Raw genomic sequence first — 18,255 nt, forward strand, 5'->3', positions numbered from 1 at the left:
CTTTTCAAAACCTCTTTCCCTAATAACTATACTTTACCTTACAAAGTCTGACCTGCTCTTAAATGAGTGAATAGACAAAGTTTGCTTCAGTGGCTAACATATCATGTCCTTTGGTTTATGTTTCACAAATTTTCCTAATATAAGGGAGTTTCCTTTAATATAAGGGAACAAGCCACTAAGTAAACTAGCTAAGGAGAAAAATCAAATAAAAACACATAAAAACTGTTGAAGACAAATTATTTATTTACATCCTTATACTCTAACGGGACTTTTGGAAAAGAAAAAAAAAGGGCATTTGTTTCATTGTTTCAGAGAAACAGTTTCAACAAATGAAGAAATTGTTCTTGAATTTTACCCCACCTCTACATGGCAACAAACCCGGGATGATTTCTCTTTTGGAAAGTACACCACCAGCAGCTACCAATGCCTGTATTTACCATTGGTAATTTACATTAAGCTTTCAGCTTTCTTATATAGAGAGGACAGCAATGTAATGAAAATAAATCTTGATTTTTTTTTAACAAAATATTATGTATAAATGAAGTATGATAAATTATTCCAGGAACAAGGAACCTTCTGTTACTCTTGATGAGAGCAGTAATTGTATGCTAAAATAAGGAAAAGTAACAAAAGCATCATCAGTGTAATTCCATTTTTGCACTAGAATATGCAAATTTCATACTAGAAAATGCTTAAGAATTTTTAAAGGAATTGTTTGTTATACAGGCATAAGCAATAAATTTAATCAGAAAACAATAATACGATTGTGGGAGAAGCAGCTGAAGAAAATTTATAGTTTATGGGCTGTGATACTTAAAAACTGAAAGTTAGGAAGGAATAATGGAAATTTTTAAAATGTGGCAAAATATGCCCAGTGAATGAAGAAAGAACAAGAAACATTTGATAGAATGTAGAGGATACCTTCTAGCTGGAAGCATCTGGAGCTAAATTCTTACTTAATCAGCAAACTTACTAACTCACATATACAAAATCAAAATCATCTGGATTTTCATTTCAATATCAGTATGGCTGCTACTGCTGTTCAGAATTTGAGGATGCCTGTCTGTTAAGACTGAATCTAATTCCACAGTGTGTTAGTACAGAAGGTTCCTGTGGTCAGCTCCATGGGGAAATAAACAAAGGAGAGAACATCCCTCAACAAATTAAATATATCATTATTATTATGTAAGATAAAAAGTTCAAAACTGTTATTCAGCAATATAAGGGTTCCTTTTATCAGAGAATGACTGACAAAAAGCAGTCTCCACAGAAGACTCTGCAGATTCTCAGACTAAACTACCAGGGAAGTACTTTTCACAATTGAACCAATCATATGCAAAGAAAGACATTTTCCACAGCTGGCCATATATAATCATCATATTACATTTCTTCTCTTAGTTAAAGTGCACATCTCTTTATCTCGCCTTTAATAGGAGCAGAAAAAGGAACAAAATTTTTAAATTAGATAATGCTTAGGAACATTCTGTTAGACTCAGAAAAACTGAAAGTGATTTTATCCTGCCTAACTCATCCCATTCCTCAGCTTCTGAAAATTTCCTAGGTGTGACAAACTGAATTGGAAACTGTTTTTAAAGTTCTCAAAACTAAAATCAGAAAAAGAAAAGAGTCTTAATGGTTAAATATTATTAATTATTGTTGTTAAATAAAGAAAAACCCATTAAAACATAACCTGAAAAGGATGAAAAAATACCTCTTTTTTCACTCACTGTTATCATTCCATTATAACAAGTAGTGAAAGGTGTATCTTTTGCCATATCACTTAGAAATATATTGTTTCCTCCCAGAACTCTTACAGAAACAGATCTGTGTTAAACTCTGCTGAGAAGGGCAGCCATAACAAAGCCTCAGGCCTGCCAATACCTCTGTATGCATTTCTTTGGCTTGTATTTTGAAAATGGAAATGTGCCTTCAGTTCTCAGCAGCATTTGTTGGGTTCAGACCATTTGGTGACCATTTATTCATGGCTACAATTTTTTATTTTTTCTTATCTTTCTCTACTATGCTTTCTGATGTGCTTTTCTCTCAACAATTAGTAACTATGAAAATGAGTATATATTCAATATAATACCAATGAATTTAAGTAGATACCAACATAAGAACAAGTTTCATTGAAAAATGTTAAAATTCACACAAGCCTTGTTCTGACATTGTTCCTGGCACCTGCCAGTCACCTTCAGCAAATTATAAACAAACAGGTAAAGAATGATTAATGCCAGAAACCCATTGAAAGATTCCAAAAAATGTGAGGAAGTCATTTTACAACATAGTTGCAACCATGCTGGCCTGTTTCTGAATTCTGAATTTCTTTGAAGGAATGTTTCTTAGATCTGAATTTCAGGCCCTAATGGCTTGTTTCTGAAAAAGAGAGTTTCTTGAATCTTATGGAACTTTAAAAAAGCTGTTGTGAAAATTTCATGTGGGATCCCAGTTCATAGAAACTACATTAAAAAAAAAGAAAGTTTTCAGCATTATACCTACCTAATTTCTCAAGATCCCTTACTGAACTTGTCAGTAAATATCAAGATATCCAATTTCTCTGGAAAACATACAAATGTTGCATGAGTTGAGATCAAATATATCTACTTAAGGTTGTAAACCTTACACAATTTTTTTCTCCCTACAGACAATAACTGGAGATATGCAGCTCTAAAAAAGGATTTGTTTCATCTTGAGAAAACCCTCTACTGCAGGTCATCTGAACCCCCTCCATTAGGTGTATACTTTTGTCTACTGATACAAACACAAAATTTATCATTAACCCATATTTAGATGTTTGCCTGCTTCACTTATGAAGACATGAATCTGACTCCATATTATGTGATCAGATGTCCTGACATAGTCTGGAAAAACAATTGGAAACTGGTACTTATAACTACAATTGATTGTATAAGTAAAATGAAAATAATCTGGTCATATCAATTTAAAATAAATTTAATGTTTTATTTTTATATGTATTTTAATACTTCATTATTTTAAAAAAGGGGGAAAAAAAAGATGGAAGAAAAAAAGGATGAAGAATTCTCAGGTTTTTTCCACCTCTGTGTAAGTGTGTATGTGTCTGACAGAATAGAGTAGATACTGGCTTGCAAAACTGAAAAACATTCTAGTTGTGGTGCATTATAATAGCTCTCAAAAATCACACTACCTACTTTGCAGACTACCCAGTCTGATACTTTCTTACTGTAAGAATTCTATTGAAATCCAAATAAAAATTTAAATAGTTAAAAGTAAATTAGTGTTGGACTTTGCAAGTTATTTACAATTATGATATTTATCTCATTACCACATGAATAATTTTATTTTATTCACCTTTGCTTCTAAATATTAGCGCAGAAGTATAATAAAACATCAAAATATTATGAGTGTAGTTATGGATCCAAATTACACTGTAACACAGTGAGCCAAGAGAGTCTATATCATTTTGCATGTAATATTTCTTGAATTCTACATATGCACTTCATTGTTCTAAACCTTAATTGAAAACATAAAATTATAATATGTTTAAAATTTGAGTGGTAATGCACAATGCAAGGAAGGCTGAGGAATGTCTTGGTTTTCACTATTTTTAAATGGCTGAAGTGCTAAATTATTGGTTTACTGTTCTCTAAGACAATTCGGTATACATATAGTAGATCAGTAATATGTACAGGAAAAAGATTATCCCTTACAGAAAGACAAGTCTTCATCTTATTTTTGCTTAATATTAAGGTAATTTAAGCTAGTAAAAAAATACCTAAATTCAGACTACTTTACTGTAGTAACACTTTGAATGGAAGGAGACCAAATGACCAATCTTGCAATTTTCATTTTCCTGGTTCGTGCATGTGGCCTGTGTAGATTATGATTGACAAGAGATTCAATGTTGCTTTCAAAATGTTTTCCCAAGGTGTTGGTGATGAGTCACACGGAGCTGCTTCATGTCTACACTATCTCTCATCTAGCATAAGCTGCTAAAGACTTTTGCAGAGCAGACTGAAAGTAAGGCCCTTGTCTCCATAATGCTTCTTTGAAGTGAACAGCTACTGCTTATGTATTTCTGTAGCTGGGAGGAGTGATCTGAAGGAGTGCAGATCTCCTCAGCATCCAGTCTTTCCCAGCAAGGGCGGCTTGTGCTTCTCACTGTCAAATGAGATCAAAGGGGAACAGACACACAATAGTTGCATCATTAGTAATTTCACTTTTGTACTTTTTTTTTCCAGAGGCTTCTTGAAATAAAGCAGGAACATTCCCCTTTGCATTTCCCCTTTGATACATTTGAGCAAATAAAAGTGGATAAAAAGACATTTAGGAGTCATGGAACTTTTGCTGAGAAATGACCAAGCTCCTACTTTTCATGCTGTGGATGGGCATAACACTAGAGAGAGGAGTGGTGCTTCCCAAGAATAGAAGGAATGCTATTGAAAGGGATGCTTGGCTCTCAAATCTTTCTTCCAGATGTAGAAAATTTTTATGAGACAGGAGAGTTAGATTAACTCTAGACCTGTCAGTCAGCCCATGAAGGGGCTGATGCCTGATGTCTTTGGAGAAGAAAGTTAAGCTGTCCCTTTGTATCAGATAAATCCTTGGAAAATTTTTACTGAGCTCAGCTCTCTATCTTCTGATCAACCAATTAAGCAAAGAATCCCTACTCTTTTAAGTGAAGGGTGCAAGTGTGTCAGCTGTGGAGCACCTTGGGTGGTCTGAGGACAGTAACAGCTCTGTGAGAGGTGGGCAGGGCAAGCAGGAGCACAGCAGCAAGGTAAATTAATGGGGTTTGGGAAGCACTGGAGTGTGAAGATGTAGCAAACAGAGAAATAAAAGCTATTTATGCTATATCAAAGGGAAGGGGATCATGAAGGAGATTTTCCTCTAATTTCACCTCTCAAAATAGAGCTCTGCTCTCTAATGGCCACCTAGTGATACCACTAGACATAACAGCATGAGTCTCACATGGTTCACTGTACAACTTAAGGGAAAAAATATACTTTGGGCTCCTCTACTTCTATCTGGAATATAAGGCACCTTGGTCCTTTCCTGCCTAAATACCTATTCCTAAGATTCAGGCTCTTCAGGATCACAGAGTGAAGCTGGACTTCCCTGAAGACGCTGCGTCACCTCTCTTGAATGGCAATTAGCAGAAGTGTATTAATAATGTTTGCATTGCAGTTTTTAAGAGTCTGAAAGAGTTATTAATGGCTGTCTCCACTCACACATTGCATGCAGCAGTTCAAGCTTGCTGCACTTCATCACACACTTTGTTATCTTATTAGGCCTCTTTTTCATGCCATGAATAGAGCACTGGAAGTATATTCATAGCTAGGGAAATTTTCCTTCCTTTCTTTTTACTTTCTAAGTCACATCTTATATTGAGTCTGTGGTACTCTTGGTGCTGTTTAGATAAGAAGCAAAAAAAACATGACTGCAGGGAAACTCCTTAGTTTAATTATTTTGCCAGTGGCACAATTCCTGGCTGAAAAATACAGAGAACTGCTCATATTATGAGAAACATTGGATTTCCTTCCTTTGAATCTCTAGGGACTTAATAACACTTGTCATTCACTTCTTTCTCCCTTTTCACATAGAACTCTCCCCGACCACGGACTCCATCTATCTCCTTCATGAATTCTTCAGTGGAAGAGTCCCACACAGGGCCACTGTAAGGGTGAGGTAGAACACTGACAAATAATTGTACAAGTACTGGAGCCCTCTGGTCCAAGAGGCTGCAGGTTGTTTCAGCACTAAGAGGAATTTGCCAGGGTGTATGAGGGGAGAAAGGGGGATTGATAGAAGACAAGGGGAAAAGACATCAAGCCTGCAATCAAAGTGCCCAAAATGTCTCATTACAGTTCTGGTATGGATATGAGAGTTCCATTTTTTTTTTTCTAAATACTATTTCCCAGGCCCTGAAGAGTGAAGCTTATACACGTGATTATGAAATATTTAAATATATACCTATGATATATATATACACACACATGCAGTTACATAACTATGGATATGTATAGCTACTGGTTCTCTTGAATTATTCTTATCACTTTCCTTTTTTTCCCCTTTAGTTTTTCCCTCAAATGAAGTGTAGGCAGAAGTCCTAGGGAAAAGAATTATTTTAAATAAGTGAACAAGTAGAGTGGCACTTTATGCTTTCCTATGTCTGCTATAATGAGTTATTCCCAATCTTCTAGGAGCTTAGAAGTTACTGAAAACATATAAGCAGCAGCTGGTATGTGGTTTTACTTCGTTTGGAGCAGAAAAGTCTAGATTTCGGCTGATAAGGAAATGGATTTTCTTTCCCAGGAAAATTCAAAACTTGGCAAGGGTGGAAGTATGTTTGTTTGTTTTCTCTTTAATGTTTTGATGAACTCAAGACCTATCAATTTGACTTCTTTTTTTGGTTTATTTATCATATATGAAAATAATTAAAAGAAAATACTCTAATCCCCAAAGACCCTGCTGTTTATGTTACTTAGAATCAAATCTTAACTCTGTAAATTAGAAAACAGAATGGACTTGGACCATCTATTTCAAAGGGGAGGGTGAGGGTATGGGGTGGAGAAAGCCTTTAATTTTGTTCTGCTTAAAGAGGAAATGGATGTTACTTCCAAGATGTAACTTGACAGAAAGTGCTACCACCTTGTCAAAGGATTTCTTAACAGTTTTTGTTTGATTGTTTGTTTGTTTCTATTAAAGCTGCTATGTTTCCATAAAATTTCTGTTTCTAATAGACTATCAGCTCTGAAATGAGAGAGAAAAGGAAACTTCCAATCAGAGAGAGCCTATGAGAAAACAAATAAAACAAAATCTGAATGATCATCTCAATATTTTTATGTTAACTAACTAACTGCCTTAGCCTTTAGAGACATATTTACCAGTAAATATATAAAGACTGTCACCATTTAAAAGAAAAAGTAAACAAAAAAATATTAAGAAAAACACAACTGCATTCTCCTAGGGTATTTTCCCCTCTAAACTAAATATTCTTTTATCTGGGCCTTGAATTAATTTTGATAGCAAAGGAGAACATTTCCCAGAAAATATATACAAAACCAGCAACATTGTAAAAAATCCCCCAAAGTTTTACATTCAAGGTACAGCTTCATATAGTCAATAACAAAAATAAAACTTATGCTAACGCAGACATTTTGTGTTTCAATTTCTAACCACATTTCCTTTTCTTGTTTAAGCTTCAGAGTTCCTTTCTTTTGTAAATACATAAATATATAAGAATAGAATGAAGGGTAATATAATAAAGAAACAATCTCTGTGGCCATGAGCAGAGCTTAAAAAATTTCAGATTTGATTGTTAGATATTAGGTTTCTATATTCAAGATCAATTTTTTTTAAGTATTAAGCACCTGCAATTCTCCACTGGCCTCAGTTTTAGAGTTTAAATCATTTTTATTGATTGTAATTTTTATTTTATGGTTAAATATGTGTTTAGGAGTAAGATTTTTAAGAAAGTACTACTGTTTTGCCTGTTTCTGCCTTCTTCATTTCCTCTTTTTCTTCCTTTCTTCTTTTCCTGGACACACACACACACACACACACACACACAAAGAAATGCATTCAAATTTATGTCCAAGGTTTTAAAAGCCAAGTAAGTTCCAGTGTTTGTCCAATATTGTGAATTTCATCTAGGATAGGTAGACCAAGATATCACTAGGATGAAATTCAAATTGGCAAAGGATAGAGTAACTATTACACTAGATGGACAACAGAATAAAGTGTTTAATTAATATCAGTGTTTAATTAACACTGATATTAATTCCTAACACTGTTTTCCTATCTATTTATCCTACTTAATGAATGATGAAGTTTTTAACGATGCCAGGTCGTTCACTTTCTAAATCATGCAGAGGAAGTCACAGATAATGAGAAAGAGAGAATTTCTCAATAAAAATTCTGCAGTCTTTTGACTGCAATTTTCAAGACAGAGGTTGTGGGATGCCATTTTTTGTCTGCTATCTGCAAAACAGCAACACCCCAGAAGAAAAATAAGAGTCTAGTTTCTTTTCAGTACTTGCTCTTTAAAGTATATTACTGATAGATAGTAGATAAGAATCATTATAAAGATAAGCAAAGGAAAAGAGTGAGGTTTGGTTTACAGATTAAAGCCACAAGAAAAAATTGTGCCTTGGACATAATATGTAACCAAAGCTTGCTTATGTTCGCCTTCCCTTCACTGAAAGGAAGCCATTCAGGAAAGTTCAAGCATTTTCTTCTGAACACTTACCTAATTTAATTCAGTAGAAAAACTCCAATTAACCTCAGGGCAACATGATCTGACCTCTTGTCTGGCCACTATGCTGAGCTTGTTTGTTTATTAATCTGGCAGATTTAAGATATTTCTGGATCTATTATATTAAGATAATTGTAATACTCACTTATATTAGAGAAAGGCAATTATACCTTATTTGATGGATGTCACCATCCTTTCAGGCATTAGTTAGGAAGATTAGGCTGTTTCCTGTACAGCCATTTGCATGGCTACCTGAGCATGGTACTTCTTTTGTGTGCATATCACACTTCTTAAGCTATTCATCACTTTTTCCAAGTACAAAATTATTTAAAATGCACCTATCAGTATCAATAAATGAAAGGAAGCAGATGTTTGATATGTCTCTCATGGCACTGACAGGCGCCACACAGCGCTAAGACCCCTGCTGTGTTCTCCAGGAGCTCAGCTTTTGGGTGTCCATAAACACAGTTTGATGGAAGGCCATACAAAAGAGTGGCATGGCCTTTGGCCTTTTCATGACGTGCTGGTTTTAGAAGGCTTTGTCTGAGGTAAACCATTGTATGACAGCCTCTTGAGTTAACTGGCACAAGCCTAATTTCCCTGACATCAATACAGAATTCAGATAAATCTTTTCCAATTAGGTTAAATGAAATAGAATATTTTTAAGGAAGAGGGGCTTGGAGTTTGGTGGTGTTTTTTGGTTTTTTTTTTGGTGTTTGGGAGTTTTTTGGTTTTGGTTTTGTTTTGGTCTGAGTTTGGGGGTTTTTTTTACATGTATAGTAATCAAAACAAGGTATCTGAAACAGATTGTGCCACTACTTAGAGACTGCTAGAAATTGTTTTGGAAATTCTCTCTATAGACAGGTGTACTTAGGAAAACTTGCTTTAAAATAATAATTCCTAAGAATATATTTTGTTAATGTATGTTCCGAGAAAAAGGTATGTCCTAAATACTGCCTCCATAGTACTTTCTGAATTATAGTACCACTTTCCTTTTTTTTTTCTCATCCCTACTTAGAAAATAAATGCAACCATGTTGTGTCGAGTCAAGGATAATCTAACTCAGTATGCTTTCTCTAGAAATAGCTGTGAGCAAATACCTAAGATGAAATACAAACAAAGCAAGTGTACATGATACTTCCAGAATTCTCTCAGCCTCCAAAAATTTTCAGTTCATTGGATTTTCTGAACTGCCTCTGGTTGCCACATAATTAGTAACTTTAAATGACATTATCTTTCTCAGACTTTTTGGTCTCAAGTCTATATAAAGATTTTAATTTCAAGGACATCCTCTGGCAAAAAAAATCACAAGGTTTCTGAATTTTCTCCTGTTTTTTTGAGTTCTTCTAACTTCATCAAAATTAATTCTTCTTTTCTGAAAGACCAAAATAAATAATCTACCTTCTCCTTAACACTCACTATTTTGTAGACTTATTTTGTATCTCCCCAAATCAGTTTTTTCTGGGCTTGATACTACTGGTTTGTTTACTCATTTCTCATACAAAAGCTATATGTTAGCTAACTCTTCCTTGTCTTTTAAAATTTCCCTCCAACTATTTTCTGTAAGTCTTCCTGTTCAGCTCACCTCCTCCTACAATGACTCACGTCTCCATAATACCTGTTATTACACTTTCACCCCATATTTTTTCAGCTACCATTCCAAATATAGCATGCATTTCCCTGCTCTAGTTTTTGATCACCTCTTTTTTTTCACAAGGACTCCCACTTTTCAGATTTTCTGCCATTACACTGCTGCCACACCCCTTCATCACATACTCATCTCACACTCCTACAAGCTGCCAGTACATTGCTTCCTACCTACTTCTTCTAGCATTTCTTCACTGTCTGGGGAAGGAGGGGTAGGAAATTGAAAGCTCTGTGCAACTTGACTGGAGCTGTAGGACCTGCAACTGCTGATATGTCTGTCTGCCATAAACTTGAAAAAGGTGCAGTAAAGGTAAAAGTATAGATAGTGGGATTAATTTCAGCAGACATTGGGCTTCTATCCAGATATCTACCATGCAGAAGTAGTTATCTGGACTTAGTGTTTATAATCACAGCAGAGAAAATGTAGATAGTCTACTTAAAATCTGTCTTGCAGACAGTTGTCTGTAAGATTTTCTCCACAGCGTATTAAAGGAAGGAGACCCTAATTTCCCCTAGTTTCTCTATCATCAGCAAAATTTAAAGGTATTACAATGGAGAAATGAAAACTTTTTCTTACCTTGCTCAAGTGGGTTTCTGCACAAAGGAAATAGCTCGTGGTTCAGTGTCCGTGTCTCCTTGCTTGTCAGCCCTGACTGTACATATGCCATATGAGTCCAGTGATTTCTACCTTCTCACATGCCCACCATAGTAGTTATCAGTTACTGTTATTAGAAACAGCAGAACCAACAAAAGAAAGCTATGAGGTTTTCCAGTTAAGGAAGTAGGCAATATGCACAGAAACTATCACAATTGTTCATCACAAGAGTAAAATTTTCTTCATTTTCCAGTGACCACTTTTCTCTCTGCTGCCACAATATCTCATCATTAATTAATCACCACTGAAATTCTCAGTTATTTATTTACCAGATGGCACACAAAGAAATATTAATGAGTTTCCAAAGAATTATACTGGAATTTACTGAAATTATACTGCTGGGGAGGTTTTTTTGTTTTGATTTTTTGGGTTCTTTTGTTTTTTGCTTATTATATTATTAACAGAGTGACTCTGGAATTTAAGAGTTTAGAATCCTTCAAATAGGTAGTAAAAGCAGGTAGAATGAGATAGATAATTCTCTAGGGGGCCTGAAATGACATTTTCTCTCCTATAGCATTAACAAAATTAGAAGGTAATTGTGATATTTCTTTCTACTAAAGCAAATGAAGCAATGGTTCAAGTAGAACAGAGAAAGTGATTATTCAGTTCAAATACTGCTGCTGTGTATTTCTGTACTAAAAATTCATTATCCATTCTTGCTAAAATGTTATTGCTTCATTAGCAGAAAAATCTGGAAATGTACAAGTAATGTTTGCTTTTGAAATATGCATGTTGAAAACCAATTGCAATTAACTAGAACATGCAATATGTCCAGTTACATGATTATTGCTGAATATCTAGCTAATATTATGTACACTATTACAAATAATTTATCAGACATTAATTTAATTAATTTAAATTCATCTTTTTGAGGAATTTGACTGTGTGGTAATGGTGTTAGGGCAGCAATGGGGATCTTACAGATGAAAGTTTCTGTATGCCCAAAGCTTACTTGTGGTTTCGAACAGTATCAGTTATCTATTTAAAATAGTCTTTTTATTCTAAAACCTTCTCTATATGACTGCCCATAATATGCTGATTTCACAAAAAGATTTTAGCACACGCTAGCTAAAGTCACAGTAACATAATATCAAAGGGGTATATGATCTACCTGAGAGAAGTGCATATGGCTGAGCTGTAGTGCCAGAATTTTTCCCTTCAGTTACACATGTTTAAAATTCTGTAGTAATAATTTTCTAGAACTAGAGGCTGGTCATGATAGCTGTCATATTGAACATATTCTACCTCTCAGAATAAAAACCAAACACCCCAAAAAAAAAAAAAAAACAACTTCTTTAAAAGCACAGTCTAGATTGTAGAAATGTCCACAGCCACAAATGGCTTCTACTCAGTAGTCACTGACAGCTCTACTGAGATGCTGGAAGGAAAGCTGCATCTTTTTCCTGTGCTCACATCAAGATACAACTGAGATACTACTGTGTGTGGGAATGAAAGTGAAAAGAAAGAAAACAAAAAATGTCAGTGAAGAGATAAGGTGGAAAACCCCCGCTGAGAAGCATGCCATGACAAACAAATGGAGGCAGACTGTGAAAGAAAAGTAACAGAAAAGAATACACCCTGAATTGTTTGGTGGAACTGCATTTCAGAAAGTCACAAAGCTATAACTGCTTTCTCACCTAACAAAAGCTATTTCTGAAAGACTAAGTGACTTATTTTCTCTGACCTCTCTTCTCTGTGCAAAAGACTACCATAAGGCAATAGCTATTAAACTGAAGCTGGCAGGTAACAAAAAATTCAGCCCACAACCAACTGAAATGAATGCATAAATCCAAGGTTATCACACCTTATTACTACTGTAACTTATATATTCATCTCTATATTTCTTTCTCCTTGTATTTTGCTTTTGCACTAAGGGAATTTTATGGTCCTCATTCAAGAACTGGATTTTTAAAAATCTAAATGACCTAGAATATTTTGGCTATCGCCATGTTTGTTTCTAAATGTGTAACCCTGAACCTATCAATAATGCATTGTCTATAATGCAAAAGTCTTAAGGACTTGTAGTACAGAAATTCCACAGATCCATGCTAAATATTCATGAGCTTAAGCAAATTATCTTAGTCCCTGTCACAGGCACTGGAGAGAAACAGAAGTCTCCAATGATCATTTGATCATGGAGTCATACTGATCATTTGATCTGCCTAGAGATGTATACAAGGATGAGATTATTTGTGCTGTAAAAGGACTTATTACACTGCATTTAATTAAAGGAAGCCTTACCGATTAGCCTTGCATGTAGATAAAAATAATGTGGTATAAACTCTACATTTTATCCTTTGTCATACAAGAAAAATATAAATACACTGCAGCCTCATTTGACAAAGAGCAGACAACAGCATTAAGGGACAGCCGGGAATATCCCTTCTGCTGGAGCTGCTTTGAAGGCAGTACCACACCTCCCAGCCACAGATAATCAGGTCTGCATAAGCACATGCTACAGTGAGTCACACACAGGAGACCCACTTGCCCCCAGCTATCTAGAAACTATCTTAACCATCAGTCCAACCTAAACCCTTTGGATGGCACATAAATGTAGAACAAAATTGATGAAACCTCTTTCCATTTAAGTCAATTAGTATATTTCTCTTAAATTCACTCTTGTGACAGATTTGCATTCCATTCTCTTTTTTTTTCTTGCACTTCTTTCATACCTTTCACTGATTGATGTTTCACTACTTTCATAATACCGATGTTCGGAAGTTGACAATAATAAACTCTCACTATCACAATGAGAAATATATGTCAGTAAAGTATAGCAGTTAATTGCTGTTTGAAATCTCAGACATCTGTTTTCTTACAATTGTTTTACAATACCATATGGGAACAAAAACTGCAGGATGGAAATTACTTATCCAAAATGGCAGGTAAATTTGCAGAATAGGGAGGTATATAAAAATACTTGTATTTTAAATGGAGATATGTCACTGTCATGAAATCAGATTCATGATCCCACAAACCTACAAGGTTGCACTGTGGAAGCATCCTCTGAGATCTTACAATGTTATATACACCAGTTTTGTATACACAAAAAAATAACCAAAGCAAACAATTGCAATATTCCACAGCTATGAAACAGTTCTAAGACAAAAGAGGGTGAAAAGATAAGATTTCACGGATGCGCAAATACCAGCAATAAATTGCTGAGAAATCTATTGTTAGATTGAACATGGATTAAGAATAGCTTCTATTCTCTTAACAACATCTGAATCATTTGATGCTGGATAGATTTGAACAGCTTTCAATTTAAATGAAGCCTTTACAAAGTATGTCAAAGCTTCTTACTGTCCTTAGCAATTTTCCTGAATAAATAACTGTAAATGTAATCTACCAGTATCTATTATAGCTTTATTTATGTCATTGAATCATAGCGAAAAATATAGGCAGCAAAAATTCAGAATGGAGTATCTCCCAAACATATCTAGTGGAACAAGTTTTCAAGAAAAAGGGGAAATATATACTTCTAAATATACCTGTAAGCAAGGCAATTAGTTTGAAAATTTGTACTTTTTATTAAATGAAGCAATTCTAGAAGTGTAGTTCTGATTTTAAGTATCTTTTCAGCTTTATCCTGTGTAACAGACATATGTTAAAGCATATGTAAGTGCTTACGTGTCTTTAAAACTTGTCTATGCAAAATTTACGAGCACTGTTTTCAGGCATGTATAACAATTATCTAATTTTTTCTACTCTTACTGCACATCCAAGGTAGACCCAGTAAGAATTCTCACTGTTGGGCTTCAAATCACAAAATCTGTTTTGAATAATGATTTCATAATACCATACATCAATATATATTCACCCCTTTTGAGAACTTGGTGTATGGGTTAAATAAGAAAGAATACTTAGGGGGGAAGGGGAGGAGGAGCCCAAAGTGGTTGGTTTACAAAAGTGGCTTGCTTTGGGAGCTAGAGACTGTTGTCTTATATACCTGGAATGACAATAAGTCACTGCATACTCATGATTTTGTAAGATGGCAAGCATGCTGCCAGACCTTATCCTTGATACACAGCAGTAGCTGAATTAATATTCTCACTCCAAAGAACCATACTAGAATCTTTCATTAAAAATAAAAAAAAAAAAACAGTAACAGACTTACCTCACTGTGTCTCAATTGTAAAAGTGATGATTAAGATGAATTAAATTTAATTTTGACTGATGTAAATGGCAACAAAATTTTATGCACTAGTAATCATCAAGTCCTGTCTATTTTTGGAATCGCTAATTTGTTTGATGGTTTACTACATCTTGAATGAAGTTGCTTTATGTTGGGCTAAGTGAACCCTGAATGACTCTTCACAGGTTAGAATCTCACCCTGTACATGCAGATGATCCTGCCATATCTGCTAGAACCACAGAAGGGAAAAAATGCATCTGACAACATTAGCTGCATGCAGTCCAGCAGCCAGTAATGAAACTGAAGGGCCAGAAGGAGTTTGTTAGCAGCGATATGCTGATAACTAGTTAATAGAAGCACGCAGTAAATTTCAACTTTTGTTTAAGAAAAAAGAATAAAAGGGGTGGGGGGAGGGGGGGATGGAATGAAGAAAGGAAAAATAAAAAGCATTTTGGGTAAATAAAAGCAAATACTGAAAATGTCCTGAACTTAGACTACTTCTATAAAAAAAAGTGTAGCCCTACAGCAGTTACTCTTTACTTCTCTGCTTATTGAAAGGCCCAGTTCTCCGACAGGAAAGGAAAAAAGCAGACAATCATTTCTTGCACCGATGGAAAGAAGCATTGGACACAGAATGATATTACTTTTCTTTTTTATCTCATATCTAATCTGAGACAGCTCTTTCGGCTTCCTCAGTGGAAGACAAATCAACCTTTGAAAAGATCTATATCTTCCCATTTACTGTATGAGGTACCTCTTCAGTTAGCTCAGATTTGACACATAAACATTTCAGAAGAAGATTTGGTTGATCTGTAGGTTGACCTGATGGTCTTTGCTTTCCACAGTCAGCTGGGTATCTGGGCTGTCAGCATAAAAATTGGCATCATATGCCAGAGCCTCAGGGAAAAGGGAGTGGTAATGGGAGCAGCTCACAGTGAGAAAGATATATGGGAACTGGTAGAGAGAACAGGAATTATTTTTAAATAGACACAGCAGGAGTGAAGCAAAAAGAAACTTTTAGAAAAGCAGATTGTTTAGTGTGTTAGAAATAGATATGGCTGCAATGAGAAGGCAAAGCTGTGCACTAAGTCTTCCCTCGGCACATCAAGTGTATGCTGAGAAATAGTAATATGCAAAAGGTACATTTCTCAGCTTTCTAGTAAAAAAGCTCCATATGGTAATTTTTCATTATTTTGACTACTTCCTGGGTCCCTGGGTTATATTTTAACTTCAAATTCCACAAGAGCTGGAGGGAGCCCACTCTCTGCAAAGCCTCTGTAACCACTGACTAAAGACATCAGAAATTGCTTTCCAATATCACAGGGATATTGTCAGGTCATAAGGAAAGGAGGTCCTGTTCAATAATGAAAATAAGTTCTATTTCCTTGCAGATTTTCAACAACCCTTTTCAAATACTTCTTGCTTTAACTTGTAAAGTTACTTTCATGCAAGAAGCTCAGTGGATACAAAATATTTTATGTGAATGTTCCATATAAGGAAGATGGGACAAACACGGGATAAATTACTTTTCTCAACTCATTAGTGACAGAGCAGCAAGCTTTTAGGCTTTATCCTCCTCTGTCAGAAATAATCCAGCTTTCACTTCAGAGACAGAATCCTCTCTCCTCCGAGAGGATTTCTAGAAAAGCCAGAATCATCTATACCAATCATGATAGGATATGATATACATACAACAGTAGACAGTGAGCTGCAGTTCAGCCTAAGCATAACAGCAACCACATAAAATTTAAATCAAATCCAGGGCAGAATTAAATTGTGCCTTATCCTTTTCCTATTTCCCTTGCAGTTACATTTTTTACACTACAGAAGTACAAGGGCTCTTGAATTCTCCAAAGAACCTCTCAAGCTGGAGGCAGAAATCCACAAAGCTCTCCCTCCTGCCCTCCCTACTTTTTCTTGATGTTCTGGTAGAATATCTTGACGTGGGCTATTCTTGAATCACTATGTGAAACTAAAATCCTGGCATATGATACTTCAGATTTTCTGATGTCATTCACAGCAGAGAAGGCTCATTAACAAAAGATGAGTTCTAGGAAAACTGAAACTATTTCTAAATAAAACATTTTTAAAAGATAAGATAATGGACACAATCTACGGCAGTGCTAATGACTAGTGATTGTGCTGACAGTAATGATGGAGGCAGATGGAGAATTAGTATTTCTGGAAGGTGAAAATTACCTTGGCAGGTAGAGATTTGGTAAGATCAGGTATCTTGGATATAATTCTTCTTGATGATGACTATGTCCAGTCAGTCTGTGACAAATTGATCATTATCAGTGATACTGGCACCTCTAAAAACACAGCAGAAAAACCTGTTGAGTCAAGGCACTGAGCATATGCTAAATAAACTGCATGGCCATTTAGCAATGCCTATTTTTCCCCATTGTTTCCTGCTATGTATTTTATACCTCTTGTAACATCAAGATTCTTTTCCTCTACAGACTGTTGTCATGAGATTTTGAAAGGAAGAAGAGGACAGTAGATTAATAAAATACAACAAAACAGGAAATCAAGAAGCTTATGTGACACCAGTCCACAGAGTGAGGTTTGCTACTTATGTTATTAGCACTGGGACTTAGCAACACTACAGAGTATGTTCATTTACATCAATTACAGAGTGGTTAACAAAAAGTCTAACTCACCCCTAATTCCTCTAGAATGGCTATAGGTTTCATTTTAAACTATTTTTAGGCCTAAAATACAGATAGAATATGCATGAAAATGAATCCAGTTTTATGGATCATCAAAGCATTACCTGGGAGGAAAGACCAGAACTTCTGGAGCTTTCTCTACTGACTGTTCACATATTTTATACCTCTTAATTTAAAACAGATTGTTAAGATCAGAATTTTAAAATAGTCCTGTATTGTGCCTAAGTCCTATCTACAATGCTAAGTTGCATTGTTGCTTTTAATCTGCCTCTTTTCATATACCATCACTACAGCTGGATACATGTCTAGATTGGAGGGGGCCCTGGGTAACTTGATACAGTGTGTGGTATCTCTGCCCATGGCAGTGGGATTGGAGCTAGATGATATTAAGGTCCATTTTAACTCAAATCTTTCCATGATTCTCTGATAATAATTCTTAACTTGTTGGAATAATACAAAAAGCATCTGATTTTTGTCCTTCTGATCTGGTATTTGATATCTCCTTGGCAGCTGCTACAGCTCAGGGGAAAAAAAAAATTGGCTTTTCTCATTTGGTCAGGCTTTTAAGACCTTCTAAGATATGGATCCAACTTCAACTCAAGTGCTCTTCTGACCTGGGTTTGAGAACCATGTCAAACTCTCCCCATCTTTTCTGCCATAAATGAAAATATGACTACCTCTACCTTTCATTCCTTCATAACAGCAAAATAGGCATTAACAATATGAACTGATTTAGTGGTGAGCTTGTGGTTGGACACTTGTACCAACAATATATTACAGTATTTTAAAACATCAGTTATTGAGGGGTGGCTTTTCAGGAGTCTCAGACATAATATGTTGATTTAAATATTGCTAAATTAGGGTCAAAACTGCTTTGAGAGTTTTTTTCAGTATCATATTTGCTCACTTC

This window comes from Passer montanus, unplaced genomic scaffold (assembly GCF_014805655.1).
Source record: "Passer montanus isolate IOZ18808 unplaced genomic scaffold, ASM1480565v1 scaffold56, whole genome shotgun sequence".
NCBI classification, from domain to species: Eukaryota; Metazoa; Chordata; class Aves; order Passeriformes; family Passeridae; genus Passer; species Passer montanus.